Source organism: Lactuca sativa, chromosome 3 (genome assembly GCF_002870075.4).
Source record: "Lactuca sativa cultivar Salinas chromosome 3, Lsat_Salinas_v11, whole genome shotgun sequence".
Taxonomy (NCBI): Eukaryota; Viridiplantae; Streptophyta; class Magnoliopsida; order Asterales; family Asteraceae; genus Lactuca; species Lactuca sativa.
Genome location: NC_056625.2, coordinates 230,477,876 through 230,499,883, shown reverse-complemented (window position 1 = coordinate 230,499,883; position 22,008 = coordinate 230,477,876). Strand labels below are relative to the sequence as shown.

General features: G+C 44.9%; 1 pseudogene; it reads right to left on the bottom strand.

Moving 5' to 3' along the window:
• Positions 1 to 40: 40 nt before the first annotated feature.
• LOC111893236 (floral homeotic protein AGAMOUS-like) lies at positions 41 to 1,632 on the bottom strand (annotated as a pseudogene).
• Positions 1,633 to 22,008: the final 20,376 nt, after the last annotated feature.

The following is a 22,008-nucleotide window of genomic DNA, read 5'->3' as shown; positions in this document are numbered from 1 at the left end:
TGATACAGATCATACATATTTTTAGTCCTGTGTAAGTTTAACTAAGATCAAGATTATATGAAGAGATGAAATTGAGTTCTATTTAAAGCAAGAAAAAGGTGGTAGAAGAGATATAGCTAGAAATATATAAAAGGTGCTATAGCCTGTATGTATATGTATATATGTGTTATATACGTACGTGGTTGAAGGGCTGATATACTCATGGAACTTGTCGGTGTTCGAGAAACCTTGGCATCACAAAGAATAGTAAGCTCATGAGCTTTCTTCAATATCCCATTTCTTCTCTGAGTATGTCACCTGTCTGTTTGTGTTATTCTCTATCTTTTTTATCTCTATCTTCCCCCTTAATCTGGCATGTTGTTCATATAAACCTTCATTGAAAGCATCACCAAAAAGGTGAAAGTTGTGCACTAACCTTCTCCGAAGATGACGAACGAGACTCTTCCCAATATCTCTTGAAGTCCAATTCCAGTTCATATTTTTCTCTGAGATGCAAGGAGATAAATGTAAATCATGACCTTTCATCCTTTCTTATAATGAAATTTTACAGTCTTATTCCTTTTATAGGAGAAATCTAAAACTGAGATCTCAAAAGCCAGAATTATAGAGGAAACAGTAAAAGTTGATTTATAGGATGTGACTTATTATGAGAAAGAGTTTCATCTATTATGAGTAGCCACTCTTACATCAAAGAATAATTAGAAGCAATAGAGTGAGAACTGTGGTAACCTCATTTAAGCAGCATAAACATATAAGTACAACAGTCCTATATCCCAAACCTTGTATTATAATTATCAGAATCTTGTAATAACAGAGGATTATGATCAGTTATTCAATCTATAGGTGGTGACAAACAGCTGGAATCTATTCTTTGGGATATAGACTACATAAATTAACTATTATAGCCAGAAATTACATATCAGATTGTATGTTGTGTAGCAAATATCATCAGCTTTTTCAGATCTCAATAGCAAGAAGTCGATAAAAGGATTCAACAACTTAAAGCTAAGCTCTATCTATTAAACCCTAGATCATTCCAATTGAAAGACTTTTTGCAAAACCGTTACATTTAGTAAATCTTAAGACCTGCTACTTCAAGCTCTTGACAAGTTGAAACGATATCATTTTATGGTGAGAAAACAAAATGGAAGAAAGAAAGCAGTTGTTTACATGATCAATGATACTCAATTTGCACATCAACAACTTTGAAGCCATAAAACATATAAGAACCTTGACCTTGAAGAAGACGACGAGAAGTAATTTGCTGAGGAAGAAGTAGCATGGATTCGGTTACAGATGATTTAAACAGAGTCGCTTCACACCCACAGATTCTCGAAATTGATGACGAAAACGGAGAAATTGAAATAAAATTAGAAGAAGAAGAAGAGGATTTGTTACCTTCAACATCGTGCCTCGAGTCTCGGAACGCTTTCATTCAACTTTACAGTCATTGAAACGAGTCTAACCGGAAAGATTGTGAACGTGAGAGTAATCGAACCCCGAGATTTGGATTCCGGTGAAGTATCAGAATGGGTTTCCGATGAATAAGACAGTGGCAACACAAACACAAACGCATTTCCTGCAGAACAAGAAATGGGTTGTAAGCCAAACAAGAGAGAGAAAACCAGTGATGAAAATGAAAGAGAGTCACTAGAGGTTAAACGTAAGGTGGTTTCAAAGGTTAAATTGGCCCGGAAACCAATGAATCCATTGACTTTTGTACCTGATACGTAAGGGAAACAAGCATCAAAAGGTGCTCAAAGGGGTTTTAGGGTTTCTATTAATCGGAGATGATTTTAAGAACTTCAAAAATATGAAATTATCGATCTTCTACACATCAAATACCAATTCGGAAAAATCGCATATTAGGAAGTCAAAAATATGATTTCAGGAACTTCACAACTAAAAATTGCATATTAGGAAGTCAAAAATATGATTTCAGGAACTTCACAACTAAAAATCGCATATCAGGAACCTACACAATGCTTTTAGGGTTTCTTTTGATGGAAGAGGATTTCACAACATATGAAGAAGAAGGAGAGTATCAGGCGGGGTTTTTAATTTTTTGGTATTTCATTCCCCCTCTTAGCAATTAAAAATTTGGAGAACGCACGTTCATGAAAAAAATTATAAAGCGACAATTCTACACGACACACTCTTTTATGGTAGGTGCCCTCCGTGTTTTTAATCTTTTTTTGTTCGACACTAATTTTAGGCCACGCATAAATGCGTGTTCTCTATCCTTCATATTTTGGAAAGCTGACATTAATTTTTAGGGCCCGCACAGATGCGTGTCCTCTATCATTGTGTGTCATTGTTTGCACGTCATTAAAGAGTTGGTTTCTACTATACATGAAGTCCTCCACCCCCGGAGGTTTCCGCCATCCTTGGTTTATGGGTGTGACCGATTGGTATCAAAGCATTGGTTATAGCAAAGTATATCGAGCCACATAAGATATACCAACTATAAATGCAATGGGACTAAAACTCTCTTACTAAACATTTTTTTCATACAATTATACTTTTAGAAATAAGATATATTTTTACGAAAAGTATAAGTACATGAATACATACTAGTATAGTGTTGTAACTAGGAAGATACAAAAGTAAAAGGGATGAGTTGTACACTGCGAGTATACCTTGAGATATGTAATCAAGTCTGGGATGAGTATAGTCTGATCAACTATATTTGTCCGAGGAGTGATTCGTATATGTTGGGGGATTGTCAAAGTGGACAACAAGTCTAACAACCTACCATCACGCATACAAGAAATGCACTAAGACCCAAACATAACATTTAAACGGCCATAGGAGTATTTTATGTTGCTTTAGCGCAATATTTCTAGATTCATTATGTGCCTCTTACACCCCAATTCTCGCACAGACGTCATGACATGATTCCACTTATCGAGAGATCCCTATTTGCACAAGCCAGGTAACAGGGGGTGGGTAGAGGAGGAACCAAAAGAAGACCCTGAGGAATTGTTCGAGGAAGAGCCAGAAGAAGATCCCAATGAGGACCCCAAAGAGATCGAAGAGGAAGAGCCCGAAGAAGATGAACATGAAGAGGAACTGGAGGAAGAAGAAGACGAAGATGAGTTAGAAGAGGAGCCGGAGGTTATCAGCCCTCCTTATGTTGTCAGGGTCCCTGTGAACAGTTTCGGCTACAATGGACCTATGCCCTGTTGGGAGGTAGACATCGAGAGGCGGAGTCGTCATCAGTGGCAACGTTCACCATTTGGCGAGAAATGAGGGTAATATGACCTCAACCACAGGGTACCGGCTAACCGAGCCCTCCCATTCATGATCCAGCGAATCACGGACCTCGGGGATCAAAATAGAGCAACGACGAACCGAGTTCTGGAGCTGAGCGATGTTGCTGAAGCCACCAACACGCGTACTCGAGACCTGGAGAGAGACTACTACCCCATTGACCGGATCGTTGAGGACCTTACCACCGCTCGGGCGGACTGAGGGAGTACTAGGAACAACACTCGGCTCTCGAGGAGAGAGTGATCGCGGATGAACGACAGTTTGCAGAACTACAGGGAGCCTCGACTTCATCTCAAGGACCGCAGGGGACTGATCGTCATGGGTAGGGTTCATACTACTCACAAATCCTTATAGATTAGGTTTATGAGTATGCGTTGGTGCTACTCTTCTCCGTGCGTTGGTGTATTCATGCGATTAAGTGAATACACTAGTCGAAGGATCGTAATGTTGTCCAAATTTTTCCTTGCATTGATGTGATGTACACCTGCATCAAGATCAAATTTTCCGAACATTATGTACTAAACCATATCAATGAAATTTCCATGCAATATATTTCATTGGGAGTGTTACCACTAAATTCATAATAGTGTATATCGTTACTTATGGTAAATCTACGATTACTTAGTGTATATAGTATTGTTGAATGTGATTAAGATTCCATCGATTTAGAAATGGTGGTTCCGCTTTAGGCCATGTTCCTTGTTTGGTTGTGGGCTTAGGGTAGACCCATTAGATTCAACGATCAATTCAAACTTGGTTATACACAACTAGCATACACCAAGCGATTGTAGAAAGACCTAGTATGGATCAAGTCACATGATTTCATTTAGAAATTATTATTAAATTCATAAGTTTAATTATGTGGACTTCTATTATGAATTGCTTGCAAATACTTTATGGTCGGGAAATAATACTCCTGAAACTGAGTATCTAGTTCAACAACAACCGACTTATCACCACTATTAAGGGCTTACCATTATTTCATTTTTAAAACTTGTGGCAGAAATATGCCACCGCAAAAAAATCCCAGGCGTTATAACAACGCACAGCCACCGCCTCCACATTTTGACCCCACCGTTTTCCGAGCTGCCGTAATAGCAACAGTGGTAACCGCTATGTCACATATCAGTACAAATGGTACTTGTGGAACGGGAAATAGTACTACGAACTCTAACCAGGGAGACAGTAAGGGACACTCAAAGGAATCCTACAAAGATTTTACAAATGGCAACCCAAATCCTTCAATGGAAGCGGGGGCGTCATCACTCTGATGCAATTGTTTGACAAGACTGAATCAGTCTTCGAGGTCTGTGCATGCCTTGAAGCGAGAAAAGTCAAATTTGCAGCTTGCACTTTCTCTGACTAAGCCCTTACCTGGTGGAATGGTCATGTGAAGTCATTGACTCTCCCAGTGGCAAATTGTAACAGCCCGAATTTCCAGGTATCTTTATTGTTTATGATTTTGGTGTTTTGAGAGGGGACTCGGCGAGTTGGAGCTCAGACTCGCCGAGTAGGGACGCGATTCTGGACGCGGGATTCGCCGGGACTCGGCGAGTCCAGGATATGGACTCGGCGAGTCCGCGCTGTTTAATGAAACCCTAATTTTTCGGGTTTGGGACCTATTTAAAGGGCCTTATGGCCGTCATTTGTACCCAGCAGTCCATAGAGAGAAACCCTAAAGTGCTTTAGCGATTTGAGAGAGAGAAAGGAAGCATTTCTTGACCTTTGTGTGTTGTTTAGCAAAGAAGAGGGAAGTCCTAGCTAAGAGGAAGCAAAGGAGGTTGCTATTCTGTGGATTTGAAGCTTAGATCGTCGATCTAAAGGTATGATTTCGGCCCATCTTCTGTTTTGTGAAGCATATTTGGATTTAGGGCTTCTTGTGGCCTTTGTTGGGTTGATTTGATGGTCAAATAGTCCCTTGCTAGTGATGAGGCTTTGGATCTGGATCCATAGAGGTCCAGAGAGCCTCATTCATCAAGCTTTATGAAGAACAATAGAGGTTATGACCTTGAGTTGTGATATTTGTTGATAATTCTTCATATATGGACATTTAGAGGTTGTATGTACACCAAGTTTGGGGCTTTACGTGATGAATCAGTATAGGAAGGCCAGATCTATGAATTGTTGGAGCAGATCTGACCTTAGAAGCGAGTTTGAGTGATTGCATGGTATGGACTCGCTGAATCCGATGAGCAGACTCGGCGAGTAGCTTGAAGATTGCCTTGAGTTCGCTCAGTGAGTGGTCCAGACGAGTCATAGGTTGACTCAGTGAGTCAGGGTGAGTTAGAGAGGGTTGACAGGAGGACTGAGTCGAGCTGGGACTCGTCGAGTTGTTCTTGAGACTCGGCGAGTTGAGTCGGGGTGGCCCCGCGATTCTTCCAGGTGGAACTCGTCGAGTCAGGGGGAGTACTTGACGTGTAAGAAGGGAATCCTAGAGAGTTGGTGAAAACGTCTAGACTCGCCAAGTTGCCCTTGTGCACTCGCCGAGTCCGGTCAAAGTTGACCATTGACCGTTGACCAGAGTTGACCTGTGTTGACTTCTTAGGGATAGTCAACCTTAGAGATAAAAAGTGTTAATAAGAGATGTATGATGTTACAGGGAGATTGTAGCTCGAAGGATTGAGCACGAGTGATTTCGGGATTTGCTAGCTATCGATATTCACGAGGTGAGTCTTCTCACTATACTGTACCCGGAAGGGTTTGATTGTGTGACCGGAAGGTCGGATATGATATGAGACATATGTGTTATATGTGATAAGTTAATTGTTATATGTGCTATGTATGATATGTTTAATGTGGGCCGGAAGGCGTTATGTTATGGGCCGGAAGGCGAATATGTTATGGGCCGGAAGGCGTTGTAATGTGGACCGAAGGGTTGGTGTGGGTAGGACCGGAGGTTTACCCTGAGACACATGGACCGGAAGGTCAGGGCCTGGAAAGGCGTATGTGCGTAAGTTGTATTTTGGGGAACTCACTAAGCGTTTATGCTTACAGTTGTTGTGTATGTGTTTCAGGTACTAGCGAGGACCGTGGGAAGGCGTCGGCGTGATCTGTACACACTGATAGATGATTTATGATCTTGGGATTCATATGATTTGTATTATGATATGACACGTTGAATGTTTATGCCTTGTTTTGGATGAAAATACTTCCTTTTGAAATGAAAATTTTGTTTAAAAATTTCCGTTGTTACAAATTAGTATCAGAGCCTTGGTTTGAGGGATTCGGGTACACCTTCGGGCGTAACTGAACTCAAACCGAGGATTTGAGGAAAAAATTTAAAATAAAGGCATAAAATTTTTATAAAGTATTTGTGGTAAACAAGAATGAAGCAGTGTGTACGATCAGCCAACGCCCGAACGGTAAAGATCCCCAAAATACCCTTACAATGTTGTGTTAAGAGATATGATATGATATGAATTGTTATGCATGCTAGAAGACTAGGTATTCATGATAGGACTAGAGTGGCCTGATTTGTGATGCCTTAGTCTAGGGAAGTCTGTTGCTATGAGATGCTTTGATAGCGAGCGGGTGGTTAGTGCATAACAAGAGTAGAGTACTCACGATCCGGGGTTTGGGGAGGAGGACTTGGGATGAATGCTGATGCGGTGTGGTCGGTAGTATTGGGCCGTACTACCGAAGACACCGGGTCAGTGGGCAACCCAAGTAAGAATCCCTAGGTATCGGATACTGAGTAGGGTTGCGTTATCGAGTACGATTATGCTCGATAGAGTCTCTGATAAGTTCTATGTTGTATTTCAGAGGCATCATGGTTGGACCATGCCACAGACCGAGTACGAGCAGTGTGAGTGACGAGGAGATTCATCAGATGATTCATGAGGAAGTGGCTGCAGCGATCCGGGCCGAGATTCCGGAGATGTTTGGGTCTATTCAGACCACTTTGATGGAGACCTTTGATGAGCGGTACGCCGCGTTGACTGAGGCTGCAGTCGCTGCAGCTACCGCAGCGGTGGCCGCTACCAGGCCACAGGGAGGTGACTCGTTGCTGTTTCGGGAGTTCAGCAACACGAAGCCACCTGAGTTTGACGGGACGTAGGATCCGATCACTGCTATGAGGTGGATTGCTGATATCGAGGGATGCTTCTACACTTGTTCATGTACGGAGAATCTGAGGGTACGGTTCGCCTTGAACCAGCTCCGTCTGGGAGCGAAGGATTGGTGGAAGTTCGTGACGGCGAACTTCGATTTGGCAGAGATTTCTGCTGTGACGTGGGAGAGGTTTACCTCTATGTTCAGAGACGAGTACGTTCCGCCGGTGGAGAGGGAACGGTTGGTTCAGGAGTTCTTGACCCTCAAGCAGGGTACTGATTCGGTTACGGTGATCACGCGGAAGTTTCATGAGAGGGCGATGTTCTGCCCCGAGCAGGTGTCCACAGAGCAGGCTCGGATGAGCCGGTATTTGGGTGTGTTGAGGAGGGATATCCGGGAGTTCATGTCGAACTCCACATATCATGCCTTTGCTGAGCTTCAGGCGAATGCCAGGAAGCGCGAGATCGAGTTGGAGACCCAGGCCAGGGAGGAGGCCGAGTCTCAACGGGTGGATCGGCGGCCGGCTCAGTCTCAGCCGGCAGCCAAGCGGACTAAGTCCGCCAATTCGAGGACGGGAGGTCCGAAGGGCCGCACTTGCGGAAAGTGCAGCAAGGGTCATGAGGGGACATGTCGGTCTGGTGCTTGCTACAAGTGTGGCAAGGAGGGGCACATCGCTAGGGATTGCCCCAAGGGGTTTATGGTTTGCTTTCATTGCAACCAGACCGGCGATCGGAAGGCCGAGTGTCCTCAGCTTCTTCAGGGATCTGCACCTGCTGCCAGGGCTACTGAGGCTCGACCAGTGAAGGCCGAGGCCCCGAGGGCTCGTGGGAGAGCCTTTCAGCTGACTGCGGAGGAGGTCCGCGCTGCGCCCGATGTTGTGGCAGGTATGCCTTATTTCATGTATTTATTTTGATGTTGAGATATTATGCTTATGCTATGATATGCGTAGGTACTTTCCTTGTGAACTCTGTACCTGCTTTAGTGTTATTTGACTCGGGTGCGAGTCGGTCTTTCGTATCTTTTTCCTTTAGTCAGCAGATCGGTGTCGGTCGTGAGCCGTTGAGTCGGCCTCTGAGAGTTTCTATAGCAGATGAGAGAGTGATTTGTGCCACGGAGGTTCTCCAGAGATGTGTGTTAGTGTAACACCGAAAATTTTAAAATTTATTTTTCACAATTTATAAAAACATTTCTCTTTTAATTTCATAAATCATCAAATTTCAAATTCCAATATGTATCATACAAATCCCAAGATCACATAATTATATTGAATTCCTCTACGTGTGTACAGATCAAGCCGGCGCCTTCCCACGGTCATCGCTAGTACCTGAAACAACAACACTAACACTGTAAGCACAAAGCTTAGTGAGTTCCCCAAAATACCGCACATAAAACACATATCAGCCACTCGAGGCCGTAACTCTATGGGTCCGTGCACCCAAACTCCGTGAACCCTCAGGTTCTAACTCTGGGAACCTTCCCGTTCCAACTCTATAAACATGCACAACATAAATCACATAGAAATAATGCAGTACAACACATAACATGCACATAACATACATACACTAACACATAACTCTGATTACCGGCTCAAGGTAAGGTATAGTGAGAAGACTCACCTCGCGTGTCTTGGTATCTCACGATCCCTGGAAATCCCTCGTGCTCGATCCTCCGAGCTCTAATCCTCCTATAACATCAGAAGACTCTAATTAACACTTTTATCTCTGAGGTTGACTATCCCTAGGAAGTCAACACAGGTCAACGGTCAACGGTCAACTTTGACCGGACTCGGCGAGTGCACACGGCAACTCGGCGAGTCTAGACGTTCTCATCAACTCTCTAGGATTCCCTTTCTACACGTCGAGTACTCCCCCCTGACTCGACGAGTTCCACCTGGAAGAATCGCGGGACCACCCCGACTCAACTCGCCGAGTCTCAAGAACGACTCGGCGAGTCCCAGCTCGACTCAGACCACATGACAATCCTCTCTAACTCGCCCTGACTCACTGGGTCAACTCCTGACTCGTCTGGACCACTCACTGGCCGGTCCAAGGCAATCTTCAAGCTACTCGCCGAGTCTGCTCATCGGACTCGGCGAGTCCATTCCATGCAATCACCCAAACTTGCTTCTAAGGTCAGATCTACTCCAACAATTCATAGATCTGGCCCTCCTAGACTGATTCATCACGTAAAGTTCTAGTCTTGATGCATGAACAACCTCTATATGACTAATTATGAAGAATCTTCAACAAATCTCACTACACAAGGTCATGGACTCCATTGTTCTCTATAAAGCTTGAAGAATGAGGCTCTCTGGACCTCTATGGATCCAGATCCGAAGTCTCATCACTAGCATGGGACTATTTGGCCATCAAATCAACTCAACAAGGCCACAAGAAACCCTAGAATCGATTATACTTCTCAAAACAGGAGATGGGTCGAAATTATACCTTTAGATTGAAGGGTCAAGCTTCCAATCCACCAAATAGCAGTCCCCTTTGCCTCCTCTTGTCTAGAGCCTCCTTCTTCTTTGCTAAACAACACACAAATGTCAAGAAATGCCTTCTTTCACTCTCAAATCGCTAAAACACCTTTAGGGTATCTCTCTATGGACTGATGGATGCAATGACGGCCATAAGGCCATTTAAATAGGTCCCAAACCCGAGAAATTAGGGTTTCATTAAACAGCGTGGACTCGCCGAGTCCATATCCTGGACTCGCCGAGTCCGAACGAATCCCGTGTCCAGAATCGCGACCCTACTCGGCGAGTCTGAGCTCCAACTCGCCGAGTCCCTCCTCAAAACTCAAAATATTAAAACAATAAATTACCTGGAGATCCGGGCTGTTACAATTCTCCCCCACTAGGATTAGACTTCGCCCTCGAAGTCTCGCTCTAAAATAGCTCCGGATGCTGAGCCCGCATCTCGCGCTCCGGCTCCCAGGTCATCTCTGATCCCTTCCGGTGTTGCCACTGAACCAACACCAAAGGTACCTCCTTGTTCCTCAGAACCTTGATCTTCCGATCTCTGATGGCTACTGGTCTCTCGGCATAATTCAGGCTCGCATCCACCTGAATATCCTCTAATGGAACTACTGCCGTCTCATCGGCAATACATTTCCTCAATTGCGACACATGAAAAGTGTCGTGGATTTGCCCCAACTCTGCTGGCAACTCCAAACGATAGGCTACCCGGCCTACCCTTGCAATCACACGAAATGGCCCAATATACCGGGGCCCCAACTTGCCCCTCTTCCTGAATCGAATCACTCCTTTCCAAGGAGAGACCTTCAGGAGAACGAAGTCGCCGACCTGAAACTCAAGCTCGGACCGGCGTCTGTCTGCATAACTCTTCTGTCGACTCTGGGCGGTCAATAACCTCTGTCTGACCTGCTGAATCTGCTCTGTCGTCCGAAGCACGATCTCGGTACTGCCCATCACTCTCTGCCCAACTTCTCCCCAGCAAATGGGGGTCCGACACCTCCTACCATACAACAGCTCAAAGGGTGGCATACCAATGCTCGAATGATGGCTGTTGTTGTAGGAAAACTCTGCCAAGGGTAAATACGCATTCCAGCTACCCCCGAAATCCAACACACATGCTCGAAGCATGTCCTCAAGCGTCTGAATCGTCCGCTCACTCTGACCGTCTGTCTGGGGATGGTATGCTGTACTAAAATGCAATCTAGTACCCAACTCCTCATGAAATTTCTTCCAGAATCTGGAAGTAAAGCGCACATCACGGTCTGAAACAATCGAGATCGGCACCCCATGCCGAGATACCACTTCTCTCACATATAACTCTGCCAACTTCTCTGCTGAAGAACTCTCACTGATGGCAAGGAAGTGAGCGCTCTTCGTCAGCCTATCCACAATCACCCAAATTGCATCAACTCCTCTGGCAGTTCTCGGCAATTTGGTGATGAAATCCATAGTGATCTGTTCCCATTTCCATTCGGGAACCTCCAATGGCTGCAACTTGCCATGCGGTCTCTGGTGCTCGGCCTTAACCCTACGGCAGGTCAAGCACCTCTCAACAAACCATGCGACGTCCCTCTTCATACAGGGCCACCAATACTCTCTCCTCAAATCCAAATACATCTTCGTAGCCCCCGGATGGATCGAAAATTTCGACCGATGAGCCTCCTCCATCAAGGAAGTGCGCGTACCACCCACGAACGGTACCCAAATCCGACCCTGAAAAGTCATAAGTCCTCTCCCATCCGTAACGAATTCTGAAACCAAACCAACGACCCGTTCCCTCTTCTGCATCTCCGGCTGCACAGCCTCGGCCTGTGCCCCACGAATGGCATCCAATACCGGAGCTATCATGGTCAATCTCAAACATACATCTCGCAATGGAGTGCTCTCCGCCCTGCGGCTCAACGCATCGGCCACCACATTGGCCTTGCCCGGGTGGTACAGGATCTCACAATCATAATCCTTGACCACATCTAACCACCTCCTCTGACGCATGTTTAGATTGGGCTGATCCATCAAGTACTTCAAGCTCTTATGGTCCGTGTATATCGTACATCGAACCCCATACAAGTAGTGGCGCCAAATCTTGAGGGCGAACACTACTGCCCCCAACTCTAGATCATGCGTGGGATATCTCGTCTCATGAGGCTTCAGCTGCCTCGATGCATATGCTATCACATGACCCCTCTGCATCAACACCGCACCCAACCCCAAAATCGATGCATCACAATATACTACAAAATCCTCCATCCCTTCCGGGAGAGCTAATACCGGGGCTTCGCACAACCTCTGGCGAAGTGTCTCAAAGGAGGTCTGCTGCTCGGGACCCCATGAGAATGCAACACCCTTCCGGGTCAACCTGGTGAGCGGCACTGCGATCTTGGAGAAATCCTTGATAAATCTCCGATAATACCCTGCTAATCCAAGGAAGCTCCTGATCTCAGAGGGTGACTTTGGCACCTCCCAACCCATCACCGCCTCAACCTTGGCCGGATCGACCAGAATCCCTTCCTGGTTAACGAGATGTCCTAGGAACTGGACCTCCCGTCACCAGAAATCACACTTGGAGAACTTTGCATAAAGCTTCTCCGATCTCAGTACCCCAAGGACCTCCCGCAAATGTTCCTCATGCTGCTCCCTAGATCTCGAATACACCAGAATATCATCGATAAATACAATCACCGACCGATCCAACATCGGCCTACATACCCTGTTCATGAGATCCATGAACACTGCCGGGGCATTGGTGAGCCCAAAAGGCATCACCACAAACTCATAATGCCCATAACGCGTCCTGAACGCTGTCTTCTGGACGTCCTCATCTCGCACTCTCACCTGATGATATCCCGACCTCAAATCGATCTTGGAAAACCAAGAGGCTCCCTGCAACTGATCAAATAAATCGTCGATCCTCGGCAACGGGTAACGGTTCTTGATCGTCAGCTTGTTCAACTCCCGGTAATCAATACACATCCGGTGTGAACCATCCTTCTTCTTGACAAACAGAATAGGTGCTCCCCACGGCGAGCTGCTCGGCCGAATAAATCCCTTCCCCAGCAACTCCTGAAGCTGTGAGGATAACTCTTGCATCTCTGGAGGTGCAAGACGATAAGGCACCTTAGCTATAGGCGCAGCCCCCGGGACCAAATCAATACCAAACTCTACTTGCCTCACAGGAGGTACTCCTGGCAGCTCCTCGGGAAAGACATCTGGAAACTCACATACCACCGGTACCTCCCCAACTGAACTCGGTCTCTCGGAAGTCGCTCGCGTATCCATCACATACGCCACAAAACCCTTACAGCCCTGCTGTAGACACTGTCTCGCCCTGGCGGCCGAACAAAAGGCTGATCCCGAACGGGTACCCTCACCGTACACCGAAAGAATTCCCCCACTAGGGTCTCGTATAGTCACCAGCTGACGCTCACAGTCGATAATCGCGCCGAATCGGCTTAACCAGTCCATGCCCACAATGACACAAACATCGCCCATCGCAATAGGAATCAGATCAATCGGAAACTCAACCCCGAAGATCTCTAACACACATCCCCGGAAAACCTCTGTGGCACAAATCACTCTATCATCAGCTATGGAGACTCTCAGAGGCCGACTCAGTGCCTCACGACTAGCACTGATATGCTGGCTAAAGGCCAAAGATACAAAAGACCGACTCGCACCCGAGTCAAATAACACTAAAGCAGGTACGGAATTCACAAGAAAAGTACCTACACATAACATAATATAAGCACAACATCATATATCAAAATAAATACGCGAAAGGAAACATACCAGCCACAACATCGGGCGCGGCGCGGACCTCCTCCGCAGTCAACTGGAAAGCTCTCCCTCGAGCTCTCGGCGTCTCGGCCTTCACAGGCCGACTCTCTGTAACTCTGGTGGCGGCAGGAGCAGACCCCTGAGATGCTCCGCGCAACTGCGGACACTCGGCCTTCCGGTGTCCAGTCTGGTTGCAGTGAAAGCACACTGCAAACCCCTTGGGGCAGTCCTTGGCCATGTGCCCCTCCTTGCCACATTTGTAGCAAGACCCTGCTCGGCAGACTCCGTCATGACCCTTGCCGCACTTTCCGCAAGTGCGGCCCTTCTGGCTCCCTGGTCGGGGATCAGCAGGCTTGGCCCGCTTGGCGGTCGGCTGCGACAATGCCGGTCGCCGATCCCTCCCCTGAGACTCCGCCTCCTCCCTAGCCTGAGTCTCAAGCTCAATCTCCCTCTTCCGGGCATTTGCCTGAAGCTCGGCAAATGTCCGGTACGAGGAGTTCGCAGCGAACTCCCGAATATCCCTCCTCAAGATGCTCAAGTAGCGGCTCATACGTGCCTGCTCAGTAGACACGTGCTCAGGGCAGAACATCGCCCTCTCGTGGAACATCCTCGTGATCGCTGTAACAGACTCAGTACCCTGCTTGAGGGTCAGAAACTCCTGTGCTAAACGCTCCCTCTCCACCTGGGGAACGTACTCATCTCGAAACATAGTGGTGAACCTCTCCCAGGTCACCGCAGAAAGCTCAGCAGGCGAATAATGCGCTGTCACAAACTTCCACCAGTCCTTCGCTCCCGAGCGAAGCTGGTTCAGCGCGAACCGTACCTTCAAATGCTCAGGAGACGAGCAAGTGAAGAAACACCCCTCTATATCAGATATCCACCTCATAGCTGCCACCGGATCCTGAGTACCATCAAACTCTGGTGGTTTTGTGTTGCTGAACTCACGGAACAGCAACGCATCCCCACCCTGCGGCCTCGCAGCAGCAATCGCTGCGGTAGCCGCTGCAGCAGCAGCCTCAGAAAGAGCGGCATAGCGCTCATCAAACGTCTCAATCAAGGTGGTCTTTATAGACCCAAACATCTCTGGTATCTCTACCCTGATGGCCGCAGCCAGCTCCTCCTGAATGATCCGGCGGATCTCCTCCTCACTGGTACCACTGCTCTCGGGCATCAAACGTGTCCTCACCATGATCTACCTCTGAAATACAACATACAAAAAAATTAGAATCCACACGAGTATGCTCACACTCGACAACTCTTTTCTCCTTGATTCTTAGCATTCCAAAGATTCTGACTTGGGCTGCACACCGCTCCGGTGCTTCCAGTAGTACGGGCCCAATACTACTGTCCGCACCGCACCAGAATACACTCCAAATCCTTCTCTTTGGATCCCAGGTCTCAAGTACTTTATCATGCATAGACTACTCTCTAATAGATCTCTCATAAGCTCCTTGCTGCTACCTACTCACTCTCAAGCATCTCATAGCAGCTCACCTCTCCCTAGGCTAAGGCATCACACATCAGGCCACCCTAGTCCTAATAGCAATACCTAGCCTACTCTAGCATGCGGATACATCATATCAATATGAATATCACATAATATAAAAAGGTATTTTGGGAAATCACCGTTCGGGCGCTGACTGATCGTACACACATCTCTTGCTCTGCGTTTTTCGAAAATCTTTTACTCTTTTTGGAAAATACATCTCAAATCCTCAGTTTGAGTTCAAATACGCCCGAAGGTGTACTCGAATCCCTCAAACCAAGGCTCTGATACCAACTTGTAACACCGAAAATTTTAAAATTTATTTTTCACAATTTATAAAAACATTTCTCTTTTAATTTCATAAATCATCAAATTTCAAATTCGAATATGTATCATACAAATCCCAAGATCACATAATTATATTGAATTCCTCTACGTGTGTACAGATCAAGCCGGCGCCTTCCCACGGTCATCGCTAGTACCTGAAACAACAACACTAACACTGTAAGCACAAAGCTTAGTGAGTTCCCCAAAATACCGCACATAAAACACATATCAGCCACTCGAGGCCGTAACTCTATGGGTCCGTGCACCCAAACTCCGTGAACCCTCAGGTTCTAACTCTGGGAACCTTCCGGTTCCAACTCTATAAACATGCACAACATAAATCACATAGAAATAATGCAGTACAACACATAACATGCACATAACATACATACACTAACACATAACTCTGATTACCGGCTCAAGGTAAGGTATAGTGAGAAGACTCACCTCGCGTGTCTCGGTATCTCACGATCCCTGGAAATCCCTCGTGCTCGATCCTCCGAGCTCTAATCCTCCTATAACATCACAAGACTCTAATTAACACTTTTATCTCTGAGGTTGACTATCCCTAGGAAGTCAACACAGGTCAACGGTCAACGGTCAACTTTGACCGGACTCGGCGAGTGCACACGGCAACTCGGCGAGTCTAGACGTTCTCATCAACTCTCTAGGATTCCCTTTCTACACGTCGAGTACTCCCCCCTGACTCGACGAGTTCCACCTGGAAGAATCGCGGGACCACCCCGACTCAACTCGCCGAGTCTCAAGAACGACTCGGCGAGTCCCAGCTCGACTCAGACCACATGACAATCCTCTCTAACTCGCCCTGACTCACTGGGTCAACTCCTGACTCGTCTGGACCACTCACTGGCCGGTCCAAGGCAATCTTCAAGCTACTCGCCGAGTCTGCTCATCGGACTCGGCGAGTCCATTCCATGCAATCACCCAAACTTGCTTCTAAGGTCAGATCTACTCCAACAATTCATAGATCTGGCCCTCCTAGACTGATTCATCACGTAAAGTTCTAGTCTTGATGCATGAACAACCTCTATATGACTAATTATGAAGAATCTTCAACAAATCTCACTACACAAGGTCATGGACTCCATTGTTCTCTATAAAGCTTGAAGAATGAGGCTCTCTGGACCTCTATGGATCCAGATCCGAAGTCTCATCACTAGCATGGGACTATTTGGCCATCAAATCAACTCAACAAGGCCACAAGAAACCCTAGAATCGATTATACTTCTCAAAACAGGAGATGGGTCGAAATTATACCTTTAGATTGAAGGGTCAAGCTTCCAATCCACCAAATAGCAGTCCCCTTTGCCTCCTCTTGTCTAGAGCCTCCTTCTTCTTTGCTAAACAACACACAAATGTCAAGAAATGCCTTCTTTCACTCTCAAATCGCTAAAACACCTTTAGGGTATCTCTCTATGGACTGATGGATGCAATGACGGCCATAAGGCCATTTAAATAGGTCCCAAACCCGAGAAATTAGGGTTTCATTAAACAGCGTGGACTCGCCGAGTCCATATCCTGGACTCACCGAGTCCGAACGAATCCCGTGTCCAGAATCGCGACCCTACTCGGCGAGTCTGAGCTCCAACTCGCCGAGTCCCTCCTCAAAACTCAAAATATTAAAACAATAAATTACCTGGAGATCCGGGCTGTTACAGTTAGAGATTTTCGGGGTAGAGTTTCTGATTGATCTGATTCCTATTGCGATGGGTGATGTCTGTGTCATTGTGGGCATGGACTGGTTGACCCGATTTGGTGCAGTCATCGACTGTGAACGTCAGCCGGTGACCATACGAGACCCTAGTGGGGGAGTTCTTTCAGTGTACGACGAGGGTACACGTTCTGGATCAACTTTTTGTTCGGCCGCTAGAGCGAGGCAGTGTCTACAACAGGGCTGTAAGGGTTTTGTGGCGTATGTGATGGATACGTGGGTGGCTTCCGAGAGACCGAGTTCAGTTGAGGAGGTTCCGGTGGTGCGTGAGTTTCCAGATGTTTTTCCCGAGGAGTTGCCGGGTGTACCTCCTGTGAGGCAAGTGGAGTTTGGTATTGATTTGGTTCCGGGGGCCGCGCCTATCGCTAAGGTGCCTTATCGTCTTGCACCTCCAGAGATGCAAGAGTTATCCTCGCAGCTTCAGGAGTTGCTGGGGAAGGGATTCATTCGGCCGAGCAGCTCGCCGTGGGGAGCACCTATTCTGTTCGTGAAAAAGAAGGATGGTTCACACCGGATGTGCATTGATTACCGGGAGTTGAACAAGCTGACGGTCAAGAACCGTTACCCGTTACCGAGGATCAACGATATATTCGATCAGTTGCAGGGAGCATCTTGGTTTTCCAAGATCGATTTGAGGTCGGGATATCATCAGGTGAGAGTGCGGGATGAGGACGTCCAAAAGACAGCGTTCAGAACGCGATATGGGCATTATGAGTTTGTGGTGATGCCTTTTGGGCTCACCAATGCCCCGACTGTGTTCATGGATCTCATGAACAGGGTATGCAGGCCGATGTTGGATCGGTCGGTGATTGTATTTATCGATGATATTCTGGTGTATTCGAGATCTAGAGAGCAGCATGAGGAGCATTTTGTTGGATAAGGTGTCTAAGTCCATAACTATTTCGGGTATGTACTTGACCCGACCCGGCATGGTCCATTTGGGTTGCATGGCACCATGCAATTGGATAGACTCAATGAGAGAAATAACACTTGGAGATTATTAATATATTATAATATTATTTGATTAGTTTGATCAATAATTAATTTAGAATTAATTAAGTGATCAAAAGAGAACTAATTAAATATATGGGTTGATTATGTAAATCATCCATATCTTGTATAGTGGGCTAAGAGGCTCCATGGATTATCAAGTTGGGTTCTACCCATAGGATGCTCCATGGATGCTCCATGGGAGTTACAAACCCATGGGTCATGGAAATGAAGAGTCATGACACATTAGGGTTTACATGGTGTAACCCTAGATGTGTCAACACTATATAAGAATCATATTCTCCACGAAAATCGGCTACAACACTATGCTACACTTAGAAACTAGAGGGCTTGGCCGATTTTAAGAAGTGTGTATTATCTCAAGAGTCTTTCCAAGAGCATTTGGTGTTGTGTGAAGCATTTGAGGCATCACACTTGGGGTGCTAGGCTCACAAGGTTTCAAGGAACACAAGAAACTACAAGGTAAGTTATTCTATCTATTACTCAAGTAAAAATTGTTCCTCATGTATGCTAGATAGGAATATAACCTTGGAATTCAACTTAGTATGATAATTAGACAAACATAGATCCAAGGTTATTAGGGTTGCATGTACACTTAGGAAGTGTTAGAATGCTCAAAACCCATCAGTGGTATTAGAGCCTAGGCTTGTTTGTTTGTTATTTGTGCTTAAAAGTTGAAGAAAGTCGAAAATCTTGCTGTCTGACTGATGGACTCGGCGAGTCCATGGGGAGGACTCGTCGAGTTCACTTGTATCTTCAACCTACTCGGCGAGTAGGTTTATGCACTCGGCGAGTAGGGTCGACAGAGTGCAGAATTTCGACTTTAGTTGCTGGAAATGGATTAGAAACATTACCCTAAATTGTTTTGGTACTTGAAAACTTGTTTTAGAAGGTGTAATGTCTTTTCTAACTCATTTACAACAACTAGTTATCAAAATTACAAAGATTAAATGTGATTTTGATTCTTGAAAGTGTTCATATTCATATTCTTGTTCTTATGATGATTAGATGATCATAGGAATTATTTGTAACCTATGTGGTAGATTAATTCATGATCATAATGTGTTTTAATGGAGTCCATAATTTGTCCTCAAGTTATGGAAAACCAAAAGTCTCTTGGATTAAAAACCATTAAAAGAACACAAGAGTTAGGAAAAATGAAAAGTCCTCATTTTACTACTCTATTAAACTCATAAGTTACAAGAAATGAAAAGTTTTGAAAGTTTACAAAACCCGCCCTCAAGTTTTGGAACAAGTAAAGTTAAGTTAAAACTTTAGTTCCAATCCCTAGAATTTTAAAAGTTAAAATTCAACCCTTATACTTATATTATTATGATTTAATAATTATATATATATATATATATATATATATATATATATATATATATATATATATATATATATATATATATATATATATATATATATATGTATAAGAACAAAGTCGTCTTACCGCTAGTACGCCTCATTCACGAAGCCGGTCTATAAGGTGGGTATAAGGTTGTTGCCTATAAAATGGTGACTTAATGGGTGTCCACTCTCACCCACCGCTTGCTTGACCGGTGCAGGGTCGTTAGCCGAATGGGTAAGACAAGGACTTATTAATTCTCATTCTAAGTATGATGAATATTATAAAGTAACTAAATGTTTTATTAAATTCCCAATCTTAGTTACTTTAGGAAAAAAGTGAATAAGGTGCTATTCCATGAAATTACACTTTACACTTTGATTAAGTCGTTGGTGGAGCGTGTGTGGATAACCGGCACACTAACTTGGACTTAACAAGGTAGGTAAAGGGTGACTTAGGGTTTATTATAGTATCGATGGAGTGTGTGTGGTTTACCGGCACATCGATTGAGTGATAAACTTTAAGGGTACCAAGTGATTTGCATGGTTACTTCACACCTCGTTTTGTGATCCTCGGTATCCCAGTCACAAAACTTGGAGGGCACACTCGAGATTGAAACATGCCTTTGAAAAGTTGATTGAATCTCAAAGAATCTAGGAATTTCTAAGAACCATTCAAAAAAACCTAATACTAAAATATTGCGGTTTTCGTGGTGGAAATTGGTGAATCGTCATTCACCTACCTTTCAAATATGATATAGCTTAGATTACGGCATACCTCTTCTAAGTTATATTATATTGTGATTGGATCCTAGCCTTAATATTACATTTGGGTGTTTTATTAAGGACTCTCTTATATCTAATCTAATCTTGTTCTCTTTTCTTCAGATGTCTTTCAACAATGCTTCTGGCTCTAATCCTAATGGCTCCTTTACCCTTATGAACTTGTGTGGGAAAGTCACCTTTGATGGATCCAACTTCAATGAGTGGATCAGAAACATCAGGATGATTACCTGCTACGAGGACAAAGAATATGTCCTTGACAAGGAGCTTAAGGAGATTGATGAGACCACTGCAACTCCTCAGGAGATCGCTGACTTTCGGGCACATGAAAGGGATGCTACGAAAGTGGCTTGCATCATGATGGCCACGATGACAACGGAACTCCAAAAGTATTATGAGGATTTCTACCCTTATGAAATGCACCAAGATTTGATGGAAAGGTACCATCAAAGTGCAAGACAAGAGAGGTATGAAATCATCTGCTCCATGATAACAACTATGATGAAGGACGGGGAATCCGTCACGAGCCACATGCAGAAAATGCAAAGGTATGTGGATCGTTTGCTGAAGCTTAATGTGAACTTCCCGGAGGATCTTGCAATAGATATCGTTTTGCACTCCTTACCATCGTGCTATGATCAATTCCGCATGACAATCACATGAACAAGGAAGAAGTCACCCTCAGCAAACTTCAGGGACTTCTCAAGACCGCAGAATCAGGTCTTAAGGGGAAGTCGGTTGCTATCACTCCTACTCAAAACTCTACTCCGGTTTTGGCAATCGGGAAAAGTCGAGGGAGGAAGAGAAAGAGATCTTCGAAGGGTACCAAGGCTCGGACCCTTGATGGCTCTTCTTCAAGTGGAACCAAGAAAGGTTTCATTACTCCTTCTTCTGACCCAAAAGAGGCTGAATACTTCTATTGCCATGAAAAGGCTCATTGGAAGCGGAACTGCCCAAAGTACCAGCAGGATGTGAAGGATGGGGAAGTCAAACCCAACCATGCAGGTATTTACACTATCATTTCTAATAACTCACCCCATTTTAATTCTTGGGTCCTTGATACCGGTTGTGGTATTCATATTTGTTGTGACTTGCAGGGACTAAGAAGAAGTGAGGATGTGGAGCAAGGAAGAATAAAATTGATCATGGGGAATAGGAAAGCTTTACCTGTTACGAAGATTGGAGTTTATACTTTATCGCTAAGTAGTGGGTTTAGTTTAGATTTGAATAAATGTTGTTATTCGCCAGGAATGGCAAGAAATATTATTTCCTTTCATGCTTTGTACAAACAAGGGTTTACCTTTTCGTTTAATAATGAAGTTGGTTCTATTGATGCTTTCTTTAATAATGTTCTTTATTTTAAAGCATTACCTTGTGATGGTGTGTATGAAGCTGTGTTTGTTGTAGATAACTAAGGAAATAATGTTTTGTGTATTGATTCTACTACTAATAATAACTTGGATAAAGCGTCATTATGGCATTGTCGCCTTGGACATATAAGCAAGAAACGCATAGGCCAACTCCAAAAGGATGGAGTTTTGGAGTCATTTGACCTAAAGTTAGATGATAGTTGCGAATCATGCTTACTTGGAAAAATGACAAAGTCACCCTTCACAGGTTCGTGTGAGAGGGGTGAAGGTTTGTTGGACCTTATACACACGGATGTGTGTGGACCATTCAAACATGCCACAAGGGATGCTAATCGTTATTATTTGACTTTTACTGATGATTACAGTAGATATGGAT